The 16,064-nt window shown below is 39.5% G+C and overlaps 1 protein-coding gene across 7 annotated transcripts in view; it reads right to left on the bottom strand.

Annotated features, from left to right (window-relative positions):
- Positions 1 to 16,064, bottom strand: part of znf385d (zinc finger protein 385D) — a 506,886-nt gene that overhangs the window by 280,646 nt on the left and 210,176 nt on the right. The gene's annotated exons all lie outside the window — the stretch shown is intronic.

Raw genomic sequence — 16,064 nt, 5'->3', positions numbered from 1 at the left:
TGTAATTAATACTGTTTCATCTTATCTTAACTGCCATAGTTTAATACTATACCGTAGAATTTGTAGTTTTATGAGGCACCAGTTTGCAGAACAACAACAACAACAACAACAACAACAACAACAACAACAACAACAACACATTTTATTTGTTGCCCACCTCTCCACATGGCTTAAGGTGGAGTACAACACAAAACACATTATCATATAACATATACCATAAACATATAAAACATATAAAATACATATATTAAAATACACTGTACAAAGGTTAAAATACTAAAGGCCTTGTAAACTGCAACTCCCATGTTCTCCCACAGAGTATGGCACGACAGGGAAGATATGGAGAAGGGGCTCTCCTACATAAAGACATCAGAACATTAAATACTAATAATTTAGAAACTATTATTGGGCTTTAATCTGAAATGTTGCATTCTTTCAAACATATTAATAATCACATATCCACAAATTATGGTAACTATGTTATCTCGTAATCATCCTTTGCTGGCACTTTGGTGATTAAAATGGCCATCTTCAGAATGCCCTCTATTGTACAATGACTACATTTTTAAAGAATGGAATATGACATGTGACAGAATAATATGGCATTTATATTTTCTGTGCTGGGTAAGTCTTAAAACTAAGTAAATGCCTAAGCAATTTCTGAAACTCTAAAGCTTTTCTGTTACTGAAGAACAGAGGTATGCTAATGAGTTATAGCATTTTGTATATAAATGCACATTATCTTTCATACCAGAACCAAATTCACTGACTAAATATCTGAATATAATTTTCTGAGCTTGTGTAGTCTTTTATGTATTTGTAGTTAAAAATAATAATGTCATTCAAAACTAACAGTTGTTTTTTAAGCTCATTATGGTAGACATACTTATATTCCTAACAAAGAATCAAGCTATTATTTTTTGGCTGTTTTTGCTATCATAAAACTATTTAATTTGTTTCAGTTATACCTTTTTGCTAAGGAGACAAGGGTACAGGCAAATGTAACAAATGTAGCAGGGCTGGTTTGGAAGTATCCCTGAGACTAGATTAGTGGAATAGAGTACTTCCAGGCAGGTGGGAAGGGGGGGGGGGGGGCAGAGTAGAGTTAACTGACTCTAATCTCTGTTGCATACAAATATTTTCCAATCAACCTAATCAGAGAGGTAGAGAGAGAGTGTATACAATAAAAATATAAAATGTATATCTAGCAGTTAAAAATTAATAAGCATGGAATTCAAGTGAAATAGCAAGGGAACCCTCAACCTGATGGTTGACTCACTCCCATATTTCAGTCTAGTGGAATGCACATCACTAATACAAGCTGCAAAAGGAAGGAAGAGCTCCACACATTGCTAAACAGGAATTTACTCTCCATGGTGATTTAAACTACTGTATATTCTAATAACATAAGTGCAGTGTTGTGGCTTGAGTTTTGGACTAGGACTGCAGGAGGCATGTTTTGGATTACTGCTCTGCTACAGAAACCCATTGGGTGACCTGAGGCAAGTCATAGAATCACAGAATCATAGATTTGGAAGAGACCTCACAGGCCATCCTGTCCAATCCCCTGCCAAGAAGCAGGAAAATCACATTCAAAGTACCCCCGACAGATGGCCATCCAGTCTCTGCTTAAAAACTTCCAAAGAAGGAGCTGCCACTACACTTTCTCAGCAGTAAAAGGGGCAATGACAAAAATCCTCTGAATAATCCTCATCAGCAAAACCCTGTGATATGGTTTCCATATTTAGGAGTCAACTTGAAGTCACAGAAAAACAAACTCACAAGACAGGAATGTGGCACAATATACAGTCCTGTGCATATCTATTTTGGACTACAGCTGTCAATCAATGCCCATGTTGGGGGGGCCTCTGGAGGTTTTAAAAAGTAAAATTTTCAAACTATGGTCTATCAGAAGTAATCCATAGTTAATTCAGCAGGTATTACTCGAATGTAAGCATGCATGGAGATTTTGTATTTCTAGGCACAAAGATTACTGCAGATGCAGACTGCTGCCAGGAAATCAGAAGACTTTTACTTCTTGGGAGGAGAGCAATGACCAACCTCGATAAAATAGTGAAGAGTACAGACATCACACTGGCAATGAAGGTCCACATAGTTAAAATAATGGTATTTCCCATAGTAACCTATGGATGTGAGAGCTGGACCATAAGGAAGACTGAGCGGATGATAGATGCTTTTGAACTGTGGTGTTGGAAGAAAATTCTGAGGGTGCCTTGGATCGCAAGAAGATCCAACCAGTCCATACTCCAGGAAATAATGCCCAGCTGCTCACTGGAGGGAAGGATATTAGAGACAAAGCTGAAGTACTTTGGCCACATTTTATAATCTTTTATCTTGTCAATAGCATAACAAAACCAAAGTTTTCAAATGAAAATGAAATTCAAAATTCCATTAAGTACAAACCCATCCTCTGAATATGAATAATATCAGCTGATCATTTCACTCTGTGTGTAAGTGTACTGTGTGGATAGTGGCCTATTCAAATCATATGTTGACTGTAAAAAATGGTAGTGGTGGGAAAACATGGCATGCAATCACACATGTACCCATTTGTTTGGAAGATTCAATTACAAGTCTCTCATACAGAACTTGATTTGCTATTATTTTCATTGACACACTTCTTACAGTAAGTGGCTCATCCCCCTTCTTCCCACTCACCAAACGAGAGGACTTCCAGCCACTTCAAAATCAGAGAATCAAAAATCACTGTTTAAGTTACAGACATCTTCTAATAAATCATGCAAAGCACTCAAAACCTTTGACGTTGTTTGCAGAAGAGATGCAATATTTACAGTTACAAGTCTGGTCAGATTCAGAGTGTCTATTAAGTAGTATGTATAGCACAGACTCATAAAGGATTTTGGAAATGTTTTCACATCTAATCAAAATGCTATTTATGTATATAATACTGGGTATACTATTATGGGGTTGCATACTTGGATTCTCTTACAATCTGAAAATATACTCTATACAGAGATATAAAAATACCAAACTGTATTACACAGATAGGATACATCTTTAAGAGGGGAAATGATATCAATTCATAAAGTTAAAAGGAAAGAGAAGGTCATCATCTAAATCTATACTGATACCCTACAACTGATACCTATCGGTTACAGCACTCCATAGATTCCACCAGGTGAACTACGTATCAGTGCATCAAAGAAGTAAACAAGGCATAAGGCCATCCCAAGATGCCTTTGGAAAAATGAACCAGCTGCTGTCATAATGTTAAACACATGGCCATGCAATGAAGCTAAATGATAGGCGATCTAGAGCAAAGGACATATTTCTTCACAGAGCCCCCTTGTGCATAGATCCTGTTAGAGAAATTGAATAGCATTTTTCAACTGTTCGGCAGAGAAGAGCAAATGGGTTGGCAAATAATCTCTCTCCTTCTCCAAACAGTTGATTAGCACAATCTAGAGATTTTAAGCAGAGTTAAGAGTTCGAGCTGGTAAACTGAGATGTGGAATCATATGCTGAACATCCAGCTCAGTATGCATATATTAAAAAAAACTCTTGATGCACATGTATGAATTCTTACTGAATAACAACAAAGGCTTTTAGATGAAAACACTTTAATTTCTATACATTATGTCTATCCCAGAAGTATTATGAGAGTACCATAAAACAGTCTCAACCGTCTATTTTAGGGAAGCAACTCAAAAAAGGAAAACAGCCAAATCAAAAGAAATAGAGTACCCAGTTATCCACCAAGCTGACCCAAACTGTCTCCATCTCAAAACCTGACCTAAACTGAATTGAAATAGATCTAGACAATAATCATATTTAGGAATCCTAACATTGGGAAGTCATTATACTCTCCAGTGCAATTCATGAAAATGGAGTATCATGGATAGTAGTCTTGCGCATTTGTATAAAATCGCTACCCGTTTCTGTTTGTTCCATTCGTATGGCCCCGTTCCTGTGTCCGTCTGCCGCTTCTGAAACCGGTGCCCATGCGAATGAGCTTTTTCATTTCACCATCCGAATCTACAAATGCATTTATCCCATTGGCGGCAATGGATGGGATGCCCAGGCTCCTCTTCCATTCAGTTTTAGGGCTAGAAGGGTGAAAATCACCAGACATGGAGGGCATATCTACCACTTTTAGCCCTCCAACTCTTACAAAGTTTGGGTCATCCCCTGAATTTTAGAGATTCTTTTCTTTCTATAAATAAAATCTCCTTTAAAACATTCCCTCTTTCACCCGCCCTCTAACCCAAGGGCTTAAGATAACAATGATTCTGAGATGATTTACTCTTGATCTGTGGAGGAGACCAGAGCTTGAATGCAGGGGCTTAAGTCACCACTGATTCTGAGAGGTCTCCCTCTTGATCTGCAAATGAGACCTGAGGTTAAAGAATAAGCATGCTGCAAGTTAGGCACTGAAGCAGACAAGAGGCAACAAGTGTGGCATGCAGAGGAACGAACAGCAGTACAGCAAATGGTTTTGTGCTGCTTTCACTTTTGTTTCACTGCTTCATCCGTGTGGGGAGGGGTCTTCCATATCGTGCAGTACAAATGAACGGTACAGTACAAAAGTGCGAATGAGACATAAAGAAACAAATACTGGGCCCTACTCTAATTGATAGGAAATATCTATCAGAGAGGGGGGGGTTTGCACCTCCAGAATCCCATCCCTTTTACCCTCAGCTATCTCTGTGAGCAAGGAAGAGCAAACAAGAAGGAGCAAAACTTCAGTATGTGCATGGTTGCTTTCAGCATCCCAAGAATCATGTGGGGATGGAAAAATATTGGAGAAATAGTCTAAAATATGTTTCTTGATTTTTCAATGGGTAATACAGTATTTCCTGCATGTGTAAAATTTGATAAGAATAAGTCTCCAACTGCAGTATTTTCTTAACATACAATATTTCTGTGCCTAAAATACTGTTTAAAATCACATATGCAATTTTTGCAAAGAGTATTTCCAAAACCCAGATTTTTCTTCAAAAACTGTAGTCTTCCAAGACTTTGTTGCAGCAGCAAGAAAACTATTACAATAATTGTTTGCTTCATTCAAGTGCTATACTCAACCAGGTCACGGTACTACAACCCAGTTCAGTTAATTTCCCCTATAAAGAGCAAACATTTATTTTTATTTTCAAAACAGCCACAGAAATAAAGTATAAAGTGAAGCTGTGCTAAAGAAGTATTAAACACTACCACCACAATGATATTGTATTTTATAATGCAGTGATAATATCTCCCTTTGAAACTTCTCAGTTGTTTTAATAAAGAAGATACGCTTCACCTAGCAGCTCATAAGTATTGTATAATCTTCAAAGTCAAATGAACCTTCTCTGTGAAAACTGAAGAGAATTAATTAGATTTAATTAAAATTAAGGAAGACCAACAAAGGGCCCATCCATCTTCCTAGTTTCCTCTTTGACCTCAATAGCTACGAAGTGTTCATTCTATTCCAGTACAGATTTATATAAAATCTGCATGCATTTAAATTGATTAAAGGAGTATCACCCTAATAAGGCTAGATAAAGTTTAACACTGCCCAATTTTCATGCCACATAAGAAAAAGGAAGGCAGAATGAAAAAGTGGGATCATATTCTGGAGAAGTGCATGATGCTGTATGGCTGCCTGCTTCCTTGGTGGGATTTGATGCCTGACGCATTACCACTGAGCCCTGCGTTTTTACAAAAACCCAGAAATATCCCTCAGGCTCTTGGCTAGTGTACAGTTAAGCTCAGCTCTTTTTCATCTGTATGCTCTTGGCACTATTGTTTCCAGCTCAGGAAATATGTGCACAGATGTGCATTTGCAAAAAGGGTTAAGGGCTCCTTTCAGCCTTGATCACCAACCCAGAGTTGAGAAGTAGAGAAGATATAATATGAACCACAAAGTTTTATCATGTGTGCAGTTTACGTTCATATTACAAGATAATCTTGCATTTTATTTCTTCCAGCATGCTTTGTGCTTCTTTCATCTATATGCCTGAATGCAGACATTATATGTTAGAGAAATAACATTGTGTGATAGAGTGGAGTTGGAATTAGTGAGCAATTTATTTGAGTTCCAAAATGTAACAGCGCAGCCAGTTGACATAACATTGTGTTACTTGCCCTTGAGGCATAAATTCCAATTTGGCTCAAACATTAAATAAATTTGGTCAAGTCCTCTAGAGTTGTGCATGAGTAAACATATTCAAATGTGGCTTTCTCTTCTCCTGCAATACAGATAAGGTTTTATGAATTATTGGTTATATTGTAAAAACAATTTCCTTTTTTCTCTTCTAGAATATGGGAGTCTTAGTAATATAACCCTATTTAGAATGAAAACCAACAACAAATATAATGTACTTACTTGTTGGTGAATCAGGAGCTTAGGAAGCAAAAGTGTTAACCATGAACTCATAGTCCATTTCCCTTTTTGTGAATCAGATTCTGAAATATGTCAGTCTATCTATATCTAATAGGCTTGATCGATCCACGAAAAATTTGATTCTAAACTCGTTTCAAAACTAGAGGGGGGCAGCTTTTCGTTTCTGATGGTATTTCTGAATTTGGCCCCCCAAAAAATTCGAAATTAACGAAAATTCGTTATTTTCTAAATTAATTCGTTAATGGCGGACGCGCATGCGCAATTCCCAAAAACAGCACAGAGGGAGAGGACTTTACAGGACTCTCCCACCCTCATTTTTTGAGTGATCTTCTTCCAACTTGGTACAGTGGTAGAACACATTTAACACTGATAGCTCACCAAAATTTGGAACGTTTCCCTTATCCTCTGATTTTTGGCGAATTTTCATAGCTTTTATAATAAACCATTTTTTAATAATTGCAGAAATCTGTTCCTGGTTTGAAAGTCTTATTTCCTGTTAAATTGGGTTGTCTTTACTGTGAAAGTCATTGTTCTACTTCAGAAACTTTGTTTTTGTGGCTGAAACTTTGTTAAATTGGTGTGTGTGTGATATATACTGTGTATATATATAATATATATATAGTCCCTGCATAATGTGTGTGTGTGTGTGTGTGTGTGTGTGTGTGTGTATAGGTAAAGGTAAAGGTATCCCTTGACGTTAAGTTCAGTCATGTCTGACTCTGGGGGTTGGTGCTCATCTCCATTTCTAAGCCCAAGAGCCAGTGTTGTCCATAGACACCTCCAAGGTCATGTGGCCGGCATGACTACATGGAGTGCCATTACCTTCCCGCCACAGCGGTACCTATTGATCTACTCACATTGGCATGTTTTCAAGCTGCTAGGTTGGCAGAAGCTGGAGCTAACAGCGGGCACTCACTCTGCTCCCGGGATTTGAACCTGGGACCTTTCGGTCTGCAAGTTCAGCAGCTCAGTGCTTTAACACACTTCGCCATCGGGGCTCATGTATATATAATATACATACACATACACACAATGTGGAGAATATGTGGAAAGGTAGATAGATAAGTTGGGAGCCACAGCGAAGGCACCTTCCTGGGAGCAAGGTCTAATAATAATAATAATAATAATAATAATAATAATAATAATAATAATAATAATAATAAAATATCCCTTACAATATCCAAGATGGCTCACTGCTACAGAATCTTGGGAGGTTTAGTTTGATATGGTACCATTATTGGCAGAGAAAGCTAAGCTGTAGGAGTTGAAATCCAATCATTTATCCTCCCTATAGAATCAATTTTATATGCATTTTTAGCTACAGAAAAGCTAAAATCAGGACAGTAAAAGAACAACACCCAGAAAATGGGAATTCCAGACAGGAAACAATCAGGGCCAGCTAATACCTCCCAACAAAGGATTCCCCCAGGTAGGAAGCAGCCAGGCTTTGAAGCTGCAAGGCTATTCAATGCTAATCAAGGTGACCAATTGCAACATTCACACTTGCCTCCCACAGACAAGAGTTCTTTCTCCCACCCTGGACCTTCCACAGATATATAAACCCCACTTGCCTAGCTTCGCACAGACGTCAAAACCTCTGAGTATCAGGCCTGAGCTGAGGCGAGGCGGCGGCGGCCATTTCCCCCCTCCGTCTTCCTCCTCCTCCTCGGCCTCCTTCCCCCTCGCCCCCTCCCATTGGCTGAGCCCGTGACGCCCCTTTTGCTGAGGGGCAAAAGGAAAGGGCCTGAATGGTGGGAGTTTGGGTGATTTGCAAAAGCTTTTTTTTCCTAACGAAAAAAACGACGACATAACGAAAAACGGCCTCTCGCGATTCGAAACCGCGATATCCAGACGTGTGGAGAACCAATGCTTCAAAATTGCTTCAAAACATACGAAAATAAGGAATTAATAACGGTTAACGGGGAAAACGAATTATTTGAGCAAGCCTAATATCTATATATATAATAAAAGTGAATGTTTGTATCGGAGTATGTATCAGCGTTTTGATTGGCCTGGCGGAAGATGGCCCAGCTTTTTGATTGGCCTCCACTTTCACAGGCCACTGGGACTGCTGAGGCAAAAACTACTACCAACTGGCTTCGTTCGGCCTACTTATCTCCTCAGAACGAAGCTAGCTTTTGCACAGTTAACAGCTTTCGGCCTACACTTTGGTAATCCAAAACACCACTGGGACCACCAGGAAGGCCGGAGCTGGACCAAACTTGACACACATAACCCCTATAACCCATGAACCCACTGACAACGGATCTGGACCACATACACCCGGGCACTGTTTGGGGTGGGATGGACCATGGATGATGGACTTGCATATGGGAGTTGTAGTTCACCTGCCCCCACTGAACACAGCTATGTCTTATTTATACTATTATTGCTTGACGTTACTTTTATGTTTTATTTATATGGTGGATGTTAGCACGTGGCTTAATGACCTTGCAAGCCACTTTGGGTCCATTGCAGAAAGGCGGGGGAGATATATCAGAATTAAATAAATACATAAATAAATGTCTCAATTGTATGTATGGTTGGAATGACCTTCTGTCGGGAGGGCTTGAATGGACTCTTCCTTTGTGGCAGATGTGGCTGGACTGGATGACCTTCAAAGACCCCTTTCAAATCTAGGACTCTATCTATCTCCCAATTGTATGTATGAATGGATGGCCATCTGTCAGGAGGGCTTGGATGGTGTCTTCCTTTACAGCAGAAGGGGCTGGACTGGATGACCTTCAGAGACCCCTTTCAAATCTAGGACTCTCTCTATCTCCCAATCGTATTTGTGACTGGATGGCCATCTGTCGGGAGGGCTTGGATGGTGTCTTCCTCTATGGCAGAAAGGGGGGTTCAACTAGATGGCCTTTGGGCACCCCTTCTAACTCTAGGATTCTATGGAAGCCTTTAAACCAGGCACGGGCCAACTTGGGCCCTCCAGCTGTTTTGGACTCCAACTCCCACAATTCCAGACAGCCTACCCCATGATGCGCTTTATGTCCTGGTGCCGTTTGCGGGATGATGGACCATGGGTGATGGGATATGTAGTACTTTCAATCATTACGATTCCCACAGGCCACTGCGATGCCCACCAGTGACGGAACTGGACCAAACTTGGCACACAGATGGGACATGTAGTACCTTCACTCTCTTCTTGAGACCACAGCAACTGCTACAAATGACAGAACTGAACCAAATCTGGTATATATATCCCAAATGACACACTTTATATGTTGCAGTAGTTTGGGGGAGGACAGACCAAGGACGATGGGAGTTGCAGTACCTTCATCCAATTCACCTCCCGCAGGCCACTGTGATTCCCATGAATGACAAAACTGTACCAAACTTGATACACAGGTGCAATGTGGCCCCCTTTACGTCCTGATCCAGTTTGGTAAAGCATGGACCATGGATGATGGGATTTGCAGTACCCTTATCCGATTCACCTCCCACGGACCACTGTGATACCCATGAAAGACGAAACTGTACCATACTTGACACACAGGTGCAATGTCACAAAATTTATGTCCTGATGTTGTTTGCAGAAGAATGCACCAAGGATGATGGGATTTCCAGTACTTTCATCCAATTCACCTCCCACAGACCACTGTGATGCCCATGAATGATGAAACTGTACCAAACTTGACATATAGGTGCAATGTGGCCCACTTTACATCCTCCTATCATTTGAGGAAACAACAGACCATGGATGATGGGATTGACAGTATCTTCACTCACTTCCCCAGACCACTGCGACCCCCACCAATGTCTGATCAAGACCAAACTTGACACATCGAGTCTCCATGACCTGCTTTACATTCTGGAGCTGTTTGGAGGGGGATCGACCATGGACTTGCATATGGGAATTGTAGTTCACCCATACCAACTAAAGCCAACTGACACTGGATCGAGACTAAACTTGGAACAAAGGCAAACAATTCCGTTCTCAAATAACCCGGGCACCGCTGGGACCCCAAGCTAGTATATAATAAAAGTCAGTGTTTGTATGTATGCGGGTATGTGTGCGGCGGATGGCGGTGTATGTGCCAGCTTTCTGATTGGCCGCCACTATCACAGGCCACTGAGACCACCAGGAATGATGGATCTGGACCAAACTTGGCACACTTCATCCCCATGATGCACTTTACGCCCTGGTGCTGTTTGTGGGATGATGGCCCATGGATGATGGGATTTGTAGTACTTTCAATCGCTACGACTCCCACAGGCCACTGCGACGCCCAGCAGTGACGGAACTGGACCAAACTTGGCACACAGAACCCCATGAAACCCTTTCCATCCTGGAGCAGATTGGGGGAGGATGGACCAAGTACCATCACTCACTTCTTGCTCTGGGAGTTGTAGTTCACCCTTATACAGACAGCACTGAACCCAGCCGACTTCGGATCTGGACCAAACCTGCCACACTGCCTCATGATGTCCAACTGAGCATACAGGCAGGGTTTCAGGGTGATTGCCCTTTGGCTCTGGGAGTTGTAGTTCACCCCTATATAGACAGCACTGAACCCAGCCGACTTCGGATCCGGACCAAACTTGGCACACAGCCCTGTCATGCTGAACTATGCATACAGACAGGGGTTTGGGGTGATTGTCCTTTGACTCTGGGAGTTGTAGTTCACCCTTATACAGTCAGCACTGAACCCAGCTGATGACGGATCGGGACCAAACTTAAGTGAGATTTCCTCACATGCCCAAACAACTCAATGCTGTCTACTAATAACCCGGGCACCGTCGGGTCCCCAAGCTAGTACAATATAAAACAAGAATAAGTACATTTGGAAGCTGAGTAAAAAGGATTTATATGCACAAAACCCATTTATTTCTTCACAATACGATGCTGTGGTCATTCACCAGTTGTATATTTATACTTGTATAATTACAGTCAGTCATCCACAATCACCGGGCCCAAGGGTGCAGTATCCCCACAAAAGTGGAAAAACCCATGAATAAATAATGTTTTTAAACCCTTTTCTATTATTGAAATTGCCCATAGAGTTGTGCTGGATTACCTGGGGATTCCTGAAGAAATTATCATAATTAACTTTGCTAATAATCCACATAAGTAAACCTGCAAATGTTGCTTTTTTTTACATGAAATGACCTATACAGTTTAATAACAATGGAAGGCAGGTGAGGAGGGTGAGGTTTCCAAGTCTAACCATTAAAAAGTCTTGTAATTTCACAAGGAAAAAAATCCCGCCATTATTTATTTATTAAAACTTACTAAATCTGATTTAAAATGCTGGATATTATGGTCAAGATCATATCCACTTTTTATAATAGTTTTTATTAGGGATTTTCTGATATGCATCAAAGATAAAAACTATCCCCCCTCCATTTCCCACCCCTACCTGGCTCCCTCCCTTCTTTCCAAGACTTTCCCCAATTTTTGAGATCATATCCACCTTTAACAAATTGTAAATATATATTACAATGGATCCCATACATTCATAATCAATGTTGAAGTGGTCATCAAGACCATGAGTCCATCTGTTGTTCAACAATTGATTAATTCCCCTCCAATATGTCAAGAAAATAAGAGCCATAACAGTACTTGCAGAATGATTGGCTACATCAAGGTCTAAACCGAACATCCTTTGAGGAAGTGCCATTGCTTAAAAAACTATTTCTGATGTTTAGCATAGAGTATCCACAGAATTCCAGTCTACCTTCCCCCCGCAACCTGGGGTCAGTCACAAATTCTAGGGGAAAGGGAGGGGGAGCAAACTATTCAAAGAAGTAGCATTTTCTTTTGAATAGATTTGGGGAGGCCTCTGCAAATTTAATATTAAAAGAAACACCCATTTTAATTTTCAAAATTAATACTTCTATTCTGATTTTGCCATTGGAGCAGCCTTTTTTGGTAGTCCATGAATCATGGAATAGAATCCTAAAGTTGGAAGAGACCACAAGGGTCATCCAGTCCAATGGCATGCCATGTAGGAACACAGGATCAGAGACTCACAACAGATGGCTATCCAGTTTCTGCTTAAAAACCTCTGGAGAAGGAAACTCCACCACACTCTGAGGCTACGTATTCCATTGCTGAACTGCTATTGCCATCAGGAAGTTCTGCCTAGTGTTCTGGTGGGATCGCTTTTTCTGCAATTTGAATCCATTGCTATGAGTCTTAATCTCTAGAGCAGAAAAAAACACCCCCACACACATCAATGTGACATCCTTTTAAATATTTAAACATGGCCATCATGTTCTTTTCCAGCCTTCTCTTCTCCAAGTTAAATATACCCAGCTCCCTAAGTCACTCCTTATAGGGCTTGGCTTCCAAACGGTTGATCATTTTAGTTGCTCTTCCTTAGACATGACCAGTTTGCTAATATCCTTCTTGGATTGAAATGAAGTTCTCCAGAGGGTTCGACTCTCCTACCATGGAAATTTACTGGGGGACCTTAGGAAAATCACACACTATTGGCCTTACAGCAGGGCAAGGGAAAACCCTTTCTGAACAAATTTTACCAAAGGTTACCTTAGGATCGCCATGTGTGAAAAATGATTTGACAGCACACAATAACAACTGCCACTTAACTGGAAACTGATAAAAGACAACTGCTACATGTCACAAAAAAACTTTGGGATATGACACCTGCAGGAAAATTAACTTGAGTAGGAAACAGATAGCAATTTGGATGCAATAGGTATAAACTAATATAATTTTATAACACATGCCTAAAAAAATGCACAGAACAAATAATTGCAAAAATATATGTGGCAAAAAAACAGTCTGTATTGCCTATTTTTAGCTTTTTCTAGTTCTGAGTTTATTGTAAATGAAATCTTCCTATCTTGTTTGCAATTTTTCATCATTCCTTCTGTCTTTCTTAATAAATAAATAACAGAAAAAAGTAAGGTGAAAATATGATTGTAACAAATGAAGCAAAATAAAATCACAATTGTAGGGGGGAAATCCATTTTGCACCACATACCCCTTTGTAATTACAATAGAAATGACAATCACATGTACTGAGGTCAATTAATTTCATTTTGTCATACCAGTTGGAAAAAAACCCTTTCTCTGTGGACCCTTAGGAGAAGCTCTCTGTTCATTTATATTAAAAAATCAATTTAGTTTGATGATTCAAAAAGCATTATGCATCAAACGTGAGGCAAAAGTCATTTTATTGAGAAATTCTTCAATTATTAAACTACTTACTGGTGCATGGAGGGCAAAATGCAATCCTCACTAAGCATTTACAATATGTATTGCATTTCATTATATCCATAAAGTGAGATGCTTCTGTTTTCCAATGCTAGCACACTACAGCCCAGAAAAGTGAAAATTTTCTTCTAACAAATTCATGGCAATGTGAAACATTAATCTCTCACTGATGGCTACTACCGGTATTACCTATTTTCAACAGGAAATGTTCAATACAAAGCTTCACTTTTCAACACAAAAAAATCAGTATTTCTTAACAGTATTTTAAGGGATTATGAGGTCTCTGGATCTATAAGTGAATATAGAAACGGCAAGACAAGGGATGGGGCATTTTCTTTGTCCCAGATCTGCTAAGAAGTCACCAGATTTTTACTTCTTAAATTAGTGTTGGGGAAAAGGTGATGTTATCTTTCAGAACTGGTATTTTTCAGAATTTTACAATGCAATTTTCTGAACAAACAAAAATAAATATATTACGAAGTATGAAGAAAATGTGTATAGTAGTGAGAAAAACACATACTAAGGGAAATTGCTTTGAGAATATGTGTCTATAGTGTAAGATTGCCTGCTAAACTGTGTATACTAGGAGAGGTTTATATATGAACAGGCCAACACATTTTATAAAGATATATTTTTAAAGTAACAATGTGTTCACTGTTATTTCCTTGTGTTTTGTTTGGTCATCACCTACTAAGTGTGCTCACTATTGCAGATTAAAATAAATTTTAGGTCAAACACAGCGCATTACAGCCAATTAATTATTGCAAACAGGTCTGTTTGACAGTATTTGCAGGTCACCTACAGTCTTTCAGACAAATGTTACTATTTCCACACCTTTGATGATTAGATCCCAAGAACTTCATTAAGGAGACTCCCATGGGGAGAATATATTCTTAAATATGGAGGCAAACAATATCAAGCTTTTACAAATTAAATCACTCTTTGTTGAATACACTATCTGTTTCTGTTTGTTTCATCCGTATGGCCCCATTTTCATTTTCAAGCACTGCTTCTGAAAACGGGGCCTTTCTGAATGAGCTGTTTCATTCTTTTGTCCGAATGAATGAAAATTTTCATCCCATTGGCCAGCATGGGAGGGCTTCCCACACTCCCCTTCTCCTCTTTTAGGGCTAGAGGGTCTCACCATTTCACCGATCCTCAGGCTCTCTCTAGCATTCATTTGAGTTGTTAGGGGTAGTGGGATGCACCCTGTCTCTGAATTCAGATAGGCAAAATGCAGTCTGTGGCTCATTGATGCTGTTTTTGCAACCCTTGACTCTTCTTCAGGCTCCATTATCTTTTTAAAATGGGTAACAAGGCCCCCCTGTTCTTTTCAGCACACAGTAACTTTGAAAGATACTCTCTTTAAGTGTGTGTGTGTGTGTGTGTGTGTGTGTGTGTGGCCTGCAAGCTCAAAGCACCCGTGACTGCCAAGGCTTGCAGCAGAGCACCAAGCAGAGTGCAGAGCACCTCTTACTTGGCACTTGGTGCTCGAAGCTCGGCTGCAAGCCCTGGCAGTCACGGGCTCTTTGAGTGTGTGTGTGGCCTGCATATCAATGACATGAAGATGATCTCTTTTGTGAAGCTACTTTGTTTAAGTTTCCTTATTTGAAATGATTCATTCCATTATTTTGGAACCTATTACAAACTTGTCAATTCTTAAAAGATTCCTTCTTACCCTCTTCCCATACACTAGCTGGCTGTAATCAAGCCACTGATGTCAATTTAAGGAAGAACTTGAGATGATCTGCTCCAGTAGCATTCTGCATAGGTCAATTTAAAAAGAAACAACATAGTAAGGATGATTATCTTTAGGAGATTTCTCATAAGTACTCCCAAGAGGATGAAAAGGGGAGGGGGAGGACAGTTTCCCAGTCTGTCTCTAGAAATTATGAGAAATAACGTAAACTCCCATTCTCCTAGATGGCCCTTCACACTGCAATGTATTATCCCTGAATAATAGATACAAAGCTTGTTTATGCTCCCCTACACTCTAAAGAGTTCATTTGACCTTAATAGGATCTGATCTTAATTGATCTTGAATTTTTTCAAATCTTAAATTGTTTATCTTAATTAACTAGAAGGGAACTCTTGCAAGAAACTGAAATATTGCAAGATGCTCTGGTCTGATCAATCAGCTTTGTTCTTATGAACTGGCAGGACACAGATAATATTTGTAAACAGGTGAAAGGTAGATTAGTTTTTAGCTGATTAATCTATCTCTGAAAAAAGGTAGAATCAGGAGGCTTAACTTTATGTATGTTAACTCTACATGAACTGTTGGATCAATTAAATTAGGTAATCACAAAAAGGCAGGTAGGTCACAATGGACATATAAAAATAGACCAATTTTATGTGTCAATTTTTTAAAGTTTTAAAAATTATATATATTTATTTTGTCTTAATAATTCTGAGGGCTGATTGCAAAGCTATTACTCAAATATATTTTCCTACATTTTTTTAAAAAGAGGTTTCTAATATTTTTTTACACATAAAATATTT

This window comes from Anolis carolinensis, chromosome 6 (genome assembly GCF_035594765.1).
Source record: "Anolis carolinensis isolate JA03-04 chromosome 6, rAnoCar3.1.pri, whole genome shotgun sequence".
In the NCBI taxonomy this organism is placed as follows: Eukaryota; Metazoa; Chordata; class Lepidosauria; order Squamata; family Dactyloidae; genus Anolis; species Anolis carolinensis.
The sequence above is the reverse complement of the archived record's forward strand: the minus strand, read 5'-3'. Positions and strand labels throughout refer to the sequence as shown.